At 43.3% G+C, this 9,315-nt stretch overlaps 1 protein-coding gene across 1 annotated transcript in view; it reads left to right on the top strand.

The window, feature by feature from the left end:
* The first annotated feature begins 310 nt into the window (after positions 1–310).
* LOC121868844 (inter-alpha-trypsin inhibitor heavy chain H5-like) overlaps positions 311–9,315 on the top strand; it is a 72,150-nt gene continuing 63,145 nt past the window's right edge. The window contains exon 1 of the mRNA XM_042369827.1: positions 311–355. The gene's annotated coding sequence lies outside the window, so the exon portion shown is untranslated. The remainder of the gene's footprint in view (positions 356–9,315) is intronic.

Raw genomic sequence — 9,315 nt, 5'->3', positions numbered from 1 at the left:
TGCCCAATCTATCACCATCCTCGGTAGTGCTACAGGGCAGACACCTCCCACCACCCGACAGCGCGGTGGGACAGGAGGCGGTCCCCACCAGCCTCCTGCCACCCGCCAGCCTCCCGCCACCCTCCCATTACCCGCCAGCTTCCCGTCACCCGCCAGTCTTCCGTCAGCCTCCCATTACCCGCCAGCCTCCCATTACCCGCCAGCCTCCTGTTACCCGCCAATCTCCCGTCATCCGCCAGCCCACCGTCACCCACCAACGCGACGACGTGAGCATCATCCGATCCATCACCAACCCCGGAGGTGAGCAACAGCAGCCCCTCCACCTGCCACCCATCAGCAGGGCCTCACCTTAAAGGTAACAAAACCATCTAAAGAACAACCTGCTGTAGGCGTCTTTGTGTGTATTGTACAAAAGAAATGGAAAGCCGGAGTCGAGCTATAAGGTGTAACTTGTGTGAAGAATGGCTGCATGTAAGATGCACAGACTTACTAACAAAGGAGGAACATGGCAGTCTGTCGCCTAGCGGCCCAATTCCTGTTTTTGTGTGTAAGATATGTCTAAATGCTCAACAGTCTATTCCACTGATACCATAAATATTATTTGGGTAAAAAACAACTAAAAAAGGGTAAACGATTTCATTGTACTATGTGGGAATGAACCCATCTGAAATGTAGCCTCAGTGATATGCCTTGGGTTAATATTTTACTCTTGTTTGTTTGGTGAATTAATCGTAGATATTATTGTTAAAAAGTAATGCCTCTCAGATGATACCTGTAAGACCCTTTGCTTGGCGCTCATACATGTCACTTGGACTATTCCTGCTCCGTGTGGTACCCTGCCTTACCATAGAAGCTAAAATCCAAGTTACAAATTATTAAAAACAAGGCGGTGATGATCATTCTTAGGCATGAACGCAAGAGATCACGTTGTTCACGAAGTCCTCAAATCACTTAAAATATTAACGCCCGTATTATTAAACATCTTCCCTTGAAGAGGGTCGTCGTGTTTCAACCCGAGTTTTAAACTAAATAACTCCTGAGGAACACCGCAGTACTGCACTTAACGGGGTGGTGTGGCGGTAAAATTAACTAATTCCAATATTATAAATTAACTTTATTGGAATTAGTTAATTTTGCCGCCACACCACTCCGTTAAGTACAGGACTGCGGTGTCCCTCAGGACTCATTTAGTTTAAAACTCCTGGTGAAACACGGCGACCCTCTTCAAGGGAAGATTTTGTTTAATAATACGGGCGTAAGTGTGACGGATAAAATGAAGCAACTGAGACTGAATCACGCTTACAGGTTTTTCAATTTCCTCTGCCCAGAGTATATAGCAATTAACTTTGCAAGGATTAGATATTATGAACAGGCAGGGCACTAGAGGATGTTAACATAATTTTATGGTACTTGGTATCCGCGGTAAGCGGAAAAAACCCACTTTCTTTACTGGTATAACAGACTGGTGATGAGGTGGTGGTGAGGTGATGATGAGGTGGTGGTGAGGTGATGAGGTGGTGGTGAGGTGATGAGGTGGTGGTGAGGTGATGAGGTGGTGGTGAGGTGGTGGTGAGGTGATGAGGTGGTGGTGAGGTGATGAGGTGGTGGTTAGGTGATGAGGTGGTGGTGAGGTGATGAGGTGAGGTGATGGTGAGTGGTGGGGTGATGAGGTGGTGGTGAGGTGATGAGGTGGTGGTTAGGTGATGAGGTGGTGGTGAGGTGATGAAGTGGTGAGGTGGTGATGTGATGAGGTGGTGGTGAGGTGATGATGAGGTGGTGAGGTGATGAGGTGGTGGTGGTGATGAGGTGGTAATGAGGTGGTGGTGATGTGATGAGGTGGTGGTGATGAGGAGGTGGTGAGGTGATGAGGTGGTGGTGAGGTGATGAGGAGGTGGTGAAGTGATGAGCTGGTGGTGAGGTGATGAGCTGGTGGTGAGGTGATGAGCTCCTAGTCTGATCACTGTTCTTCGTCGGGTTGCATAAAAGTCTATCACTACTTTCGCCTGACTTCATTTTACATACACACACACCTTGACATCTTGACGTCACACACACCTTGACACACACACACACACACTCTCCCTTCATTCCCTGTCCAATTCCTCTATCACATAACCCAATTATTGATGATTACGATCACTGGGCGGGTAGGTGGGTGAGTAGGTGGGTGAGTAGGTGGGTGGTTGGTGGGTGGGTGGTGGGTGGGAACAACGTTTGAGTCTCACAACTTTGGGTAGTGTTCCGTCTACTATCACTGGTGGTGCTGTTTCTCTTGCAACTGTTGGTGTGGTCAGGTGGTGTGACTGCTGGTGTGGTCTGACTGTTGCTTGAAGCTGTGTTGGTGTTGTCAGGTGGTGTTGTCAGGTGGTATGGCTGTTGGTATGGTTGCCCTTCCGTTTATGGCTGTGATCTGGTACTTCCAACAGCTGTGTGTGTGTGTGTGTGTGTGTGTGTGTGTGTGTGACGCTCGCTATCACCCGTGTAGGTGACCTCGAGGTAGACGAGTATTCTGAGTAATGCAGTTTCCCATGTTTTATGATCCTACCCCATTGTTTCTCACCGGCCGAGTCTTGGGGAAGGCTGAGATCTCCTGCTGCTGCTGCCTGCCGGCCACACACACACACACACATACACACCTCCGCCGACTCGAGTCCCTCAGAGTTCCTGCGCCCAAGCACCTCAGTGTTTACTCAACATTCATACTTCCCAAGCTCACCTACGCCTCCCCTGCCTGGTCTTCCTCCCTAAATGCCACACAACATACACAACATAGACACCTAGGAAAAGTGCAGAAGAGGGCATTGCAAGATTATTCTCTCCCCTTCCTACTCCACATATCAAGAAGCGCTCAACACACTGACCCTCTCAACTTTCTCTGACCATCACCACGACCTCATCTGCAAATTTGATGAGAAACTTCTGCACCGTCCTCGACACCGGCTTCTAATACCACCCGAGATCCCTCGTCCTCAAATTGCTGTTCGACACCACAACAGCATCCAGTCCATATGAGCAGGCACTGATCACTAAAAGAACAGCCCAGTCCCAACCATTGTAAAAATTATCAACAACTTGTAATCAACCAGTGTATTCACTCCCAGTTAATCTTACCTTTTTGCACTGTCACTCTCATTATATATTATATTTGTATCTCTTATTTTACTTGTAAATTATTTGTCAATCAAGAAACCTATTCCCCAATTATGTAACTGTATATTTTCAGCCTTCTGGCTGCCATGCTTTCAATAAACCGTGAATTATTCTTATTATTATCACAGACACACACACACACACACACACACACACACACACACACACACACATCCATTATTTCAAACTTTTTAACCTTGATCTCATATACTGTACCTGTAATCTTTCTCATCTTCCTCATTTTCTCTCCCAAACAACCCCTACGATTCATTTTCTTAATCACCTTTTCTCTTGCATCATTTATATGTTGTGCATGTGTAATCTTAGCCACAGACTACCTTAAAGAAAATGGAATGTAGGTGGGGTGATATTCTGTGACTCCCAAAGTGTTTTGAAATCGACGAACCGTCAGGCTCTCTGTCTAAAGTTGTCTGTGATATTAAAAGAAATGTGATAACTGCTAAGGAAAACAGCTTTCGTATTGAATTTGTGTGGATTTCGTCCCATGTTGGAATTAGGAATCATGACCGTGCTGATAGACTGGGACCTTGGCCTGTCCAATGCTGTACTTAAAAACATACTAGTCAAAATCATGAACTCTGATGTAAAAGAACTGAGAAATGCAGAGACCTGGTAGTTGTAGCATTAGTACCCTGTATATACGACATGTGTGACAAGAGGTACCGGTATGGCCAGCATAAGGACAGAACCAGACAATGTGATGTAGTCGTGGCCAGAATTAAGCTAGGATACAGACACATCTGGCAAGTTAATAACGCTGTACCCATACCGGAACACTCAGCATGTAAAATTTGTGATAAACTCTTAAAGCATACACTTGAACACTATATTATTGAATGTGACACTGTCAAAGACTTCAGGCCACCTGCCTTATTGTATCATGAACTATGTACAGTAATTACTACACTGAATCAGGAGTGCTTGAGGACATTCTTGCTGTCTATCCCAAATTTGCTAGTCCACACTAATTAGTCCTCAAATAGAATAAGACTTATACTGTACATGAACCACTGTCCTGTCTGGCAGTGAGAAGTGATATCACCCTCATGAATATGACCTATACTATTAATGAATATGACCAATACTATTATCCCCTTTGTGTATGCACCTCTGTCGTGCGTGGCAGTGAGAAGTGATAGCACCCTCAGCACCTCTCTTATCATTTATACTTCCCTCTTCATCATTCATGTTAAGACAACTATTTCTTCATTATATCATGTACAGTAATCAACTTTCTCGTCTCATCTATCCTCCTTGGATGGTAACCTTTCCTTGTTGCGTGCTTCCGTTAGTTTAGCCTTTTTTTACAACTTTTCTCTATCACTTGCACTGGTCTTGGGTGTATGTTACTTCACAAACACGGTTCTTATTCTTTCATTCATTCTGTCTGTCTGTCTGTCTTCCTATCTACTGTTTGACCACCATACTGAGCTCAACTCTCTCTCTCTCTCTCTCTCTCTCTCTCTCTCTCTCTCTCTTTCCGTCAGCAGGGCGAGTCAAGTTGCTCGTGGTGGTCATTAGTATTCGGGAGGGAACGGTGTGTGGCCGCGTACACGACACCTCCCGAGGGTGTTATTCAGAGCCTGCTGCCCTCCCTCAATATTCTCTATACATACGTTCATACATTCATGGGCTATTTCCTGCGCTTGCTTGATTTGCATATGAGAAACACACTGGTATGTCTTGAGAGAGTAAATAAGTAAAGGAAATGAATCACCTGAAGTTAGATATGTCTTGTTTATTTCACCTGAAGGAAATTAAATACCATAATTTTTCCTAGGGAAGGGTAGGGTAGGTGAGGCTACGGTAGATTAACTTAGGTTAGGTTAGGTTAAATTAGGTTAAGGCAGGGTAGTGTAGGTTAGTGTTAGGTTAAGTTAGCGTTATGGTGGTTCATCTTAAAGTGAAAAATGGTGGGGTGAGGGAGAATTCTTCAGGTTATACATAAAACTAAATATTTTATAAACATAAACTAACAGTGTTCTAGCAATATCAACACAAGACGAGGTGGACAAGTCTGAGTTGCCGCGTATCCATTCCTTACCAGACAGCTGATTACATTACCTTATATAATATAATTTGGCAATCTGCAAGTCTAACTGTAAGACTACCAAAACTGGAGAGACGTGGCAAGCGAAGGAGTAATGATGAAAGGGGAAGGGATAAGGAAGGAAGGAAGGAAGGAAGGAAGGAAGGAAGGAAGGAAGGAAGGAAGGAGAGGTAAAATAGAGGAGGGAAAACACATTTCATCTTCGTCGTGTTTACAAAGTTGTTTATGTTTAGCCTTTGTTTATCATCACTACTATCACCTCCTTATGTACTGAGTGGGGGGTACCACCTTCAACCTTACCATCCAGGGGGAGGGGTCATTTCTGTCGTCTGGGTGAGGATCTTACCATCACTTTATCTTGGCAAGGTTCGTGAAATGCGGACTAGTGACGAGAGAGAGAGAGAGAGAGAGAGAGAGAGAGAGAGAGATACACACACACACACACACACACACACATCACCTAAGTACAGTTCTAACTTCAAGTCGTGAAAAAATAATTAAAATAAAATAAACACCCTCCTCACACAGAGTTTTAAAAATTTCGTTGGTTACGTTAGATTACGTTAGGTTAAGTTAGGAAGTAGGTTAGATCAGGTTAAGTTAGGAAGCAGGTTAGATTAGATTAGGTTAAGTTAGGAAGCAGGTTAGATTAGGTTAAGTTAGGAAGCAGGTTAGGTTAGATTAGGTTAAGTTAGGAAGTAGGTTAGGTTAGATTAGGTTAAGTTAGGAAGCAGGTTAGGTTAGATTAGGTTAAGTTAGGAAGCAGGTTAGGTTAGATTAGGTTAAGTTAGGAAGCAGGTTAGGTTAGATTAGGTTAAGTTAGGAAGCAGGTTAGGTTAGATTAGGTTAAGTTAGGAAGTAGGTTAGGTTAGATTAGGTTAAGTTAGGAAGTAGGTTAGGTTAGATTAAGTTAAGTTAGGAAGCAGGTTAGGTTAGATTAGGTTAAGTTAGGAAGCACGTTAGGTTAGATTAGGTTAAGTTAGGAAGCACGTTAGGTTAAGAAGCAGGTGGCTCAGAAGGTACGACCATTAGTACAGTTCATCTGCATAAGTGTTCGTTAATAATCATCTATTACTATCAAGGTTAACAAGTGTCAGTATGTTAGTCTCTCTTTCTCTCTCTTTCTCATTCTCTCTACTTTTGTCTCTCTATTTACCTTGATCTCTCTCTTCCTTTATCTTTCTCTCTGTCTTTTTCTTCCTTTCTATGTACCATCCTCTCTCTCTCTCTCTCTCTCTCTCTCTCTCTCTCTCTCTCCTATCTTTCTCTCTTCTCTCTCTCTCTTCTCTCACACACTCACCGCCAAAATAACACCAGGTACACACAGGTATTATCACACCAAGGTAAACTAGTGTGTATGTGTGTGTACATCCTCAAGCTGTTTCTTACCTGCCAGAGACACTTACACTTATACCTGCCAGAGACACACTTATACCTGTCAGAGGCACTTACAACTTTAAGTAATTTCCCACCATACCTGGAAGTGTATCGATAAATATGCAGCCAATAAAAAAATAATGGATTTCCTGAAGATTAGACACCCCAGCTTATATTACCCTAACACCCTAACTGGGAGGGGGGGGGGTGAGGTTAGGTTACAGTAGGTCAGCGGTGGGTTAGGTTAGGTTAGCGTTAAGTTAGGTTAGCTTAGCTTTAGGTTACAGTAGGTTAGCCTTAGGTTAGGTTAGCGTTAGGTTAGGTTAGCGCTACGTTAGGGTAGTGTTTAAGTTGAAATAAGCTGGAGTGTCTAATCTTCAAGTGATCCAAAAAAATAAAAATAAAACAAACTTGTGTGAGATAAATATGGCGTGGTAAGCCCCCCCCCCCCTCTGGTTAAGGTCATATCCTGTGTTCTGAAGTTAATCCCTAAAAGAACCTCACCATACGAGAACTTCACCGAACTAAATAACTTCCTCATATTGAAGAATATTTGTTTAGCATATTCAAGAACTTCGCTTCTCAGAACTCTTCCACACAAGGTCAGCCTCCACCTCTCATGTCTTCCATCTCCATGAAATCTCACCCACAAAGGTCAACCTCCATCTCTCAGGACTCTAGTACACAAGGTCAACCTCAAACTAATAAGCGCTTGAATGATCACGGTATCGAGGAGCTCAACAACAGTGTGATCTCGGCTCGTAAAAACTCTCTATTACTCTGGTGGTCTATTTCACCCTCAGTATATTTCTTCCTCACATTATTTTCTTCTTTTATCTTCCTTTCTTCCATCACCTGAAGATTGGCCCTCCCTAAACTTATCTATTCACTCAAAAGCTAACCTAAAGCTGCGGTCACACTAGTGTTTGTACCCAAAATAAATCCACCGTAGCGTCGATTTTTCAACGAACTCCTCAAGTTGTCTCTACAACGACAACTTATTTGTTGTCGTAAGTGGGACGATACGGAGCGTCTGAAAATCCACGGTACGGTGGGTTGACATTTGCTATTGATAATCTATTGTATTAATAAAATTTACACCGTTCTTATTTTTCCGTACTAATTTTAAAATGTACAAAAATATAATAAGTGTATTTCAATATCAAAACACGAGCAAAAATGCCATAGTAAATGAAAAATAATAATTATAATAATGCATCACGACGGGAATTTCATTCGGCTCTACTTGCGTCACTTTCGTTAACAAACATCGCTTGGACGCTACAAACGCACACCAAATTTCCGTGATGGATACTGCTAATATTCCTTGGGACAAAGAGTCTCAAATCGCTCTCATTGAAAAAGTGAGGGAGGGAGTACTCTGCAATTTGGAATTATGAAAGCCCCGATTTCAAGAGGAAAGTGATGAAAAGACCTGCCACTAGCTAGGCGCCTGGTCGATGGTGCCTGTGGATGAAAATTATGTTCTCGTGGATTTATTGCACGGAAAACTCTGGTGTGACCGTAGCTTAACCTAACCTAACCTAATCGTGTAACGTAACGTAACCTAAATAAACTTAATTTCCTCTCAGGTAAGCATTACTGTAGTTCATCATCAGGTGAAATAAGCTGGGGTGGCGAATCTTAAGGTGATAAAAACTGAGGGTGGCGAGTCAACAGGTGAAATAAGCTGGGGTAGTGAATCTTCAAGTAAAATAAGCTGGGTGACGTTAATCTTCAGTGAAATAAGCTGGATGTGGAATAGCCACCGTGTTGTGTGGAGGCTCCTTCTCTATCCCACAACCTTCTTGAGTACTTCAATAACAACAGATGCATATATAGACATATTATTTGCCCTAAACCTGTCACTTTAGCGGTTTAGGCTACAGTACCTCCTTCAACCTCCTGTGTTACCGTCTGATGCTCCAAGTGTTATCAATGGAGGATAACTTCATATACGGTAACCCTTTTGGTATCTGTATGTATATTATGTATGCTGGATTATGTATTATGTATGTATATTATGTATGTGCTCCATTTATATTTATTCAGCCTAGCTAGCAGCGTGTGGCAATGTTATTACCATATCCCACACGCTTAATTAATGTGCCTGGCGACGTATGGAAGCTGCTAATGTATCACTTGCCATACGTCGTCTATGGTAGTTGACCAGGACCTTAGCTAGGGAGCAGTGCTACCCACCTCTGTGTACATACTCTTATCCAGTAAACCGAACCTACAAAACTATACAGGTGTTTGTGTTCTCTCCTGTATATAGAACTTATTACCCAGAATACCTAACAGTATCCTTGCTTGAAAGTTGTTCACGACCCCGACACATTTTATATGTCACTGAGAAACAACATTACGACAGCATAATGAATACTTTTACTTTTTTTTACTTTTATCCTCTTCGCCACTGATCGGCTTGTTAGCCGCTTGGGCGATCGGTCACGACTCTTTTCCTTTATATTCTTCACCAAAAGGTCGGCTCGCTAGCCGCCCGGGCGATCGGTCACGTCTCTGTCACGCACTGTTGGCAAATACTGGGCATGCACCGGCTCCTGAATGTACCTGAACCCGCTCCAGTGTTGGTCAAGTCTTCTCTTGAAAGAGCTCACACTCGGTGCCGTCACAACACTTTCTGGTAGATTGTTCCAAGAGTTTACAACCCTCACTCCGAAAAAGTTTGCCCTCACGGTTTTCCGGACTTGCGG

Source organism: Homarus americanus, unplaced genomic scaffold (assembly GCF_018991925.1).
Source record: "Homarus americanus isolate GMGI-L3 unplaced genomic scaffold, GMGI_Hamer_2.0 scaffold30535, whole genome shotgun sequence".
NCBI classification, from domain to species: domain Eukaryota; kingdom Metazoa; phylum Arthropoda; class Malacostraca; order Decapoda; family Nephropidae; genus Homarus; species Homarus americanus.
This window is presented reverse-complemented; position numbering and strand designations above follow the sequence as displayed.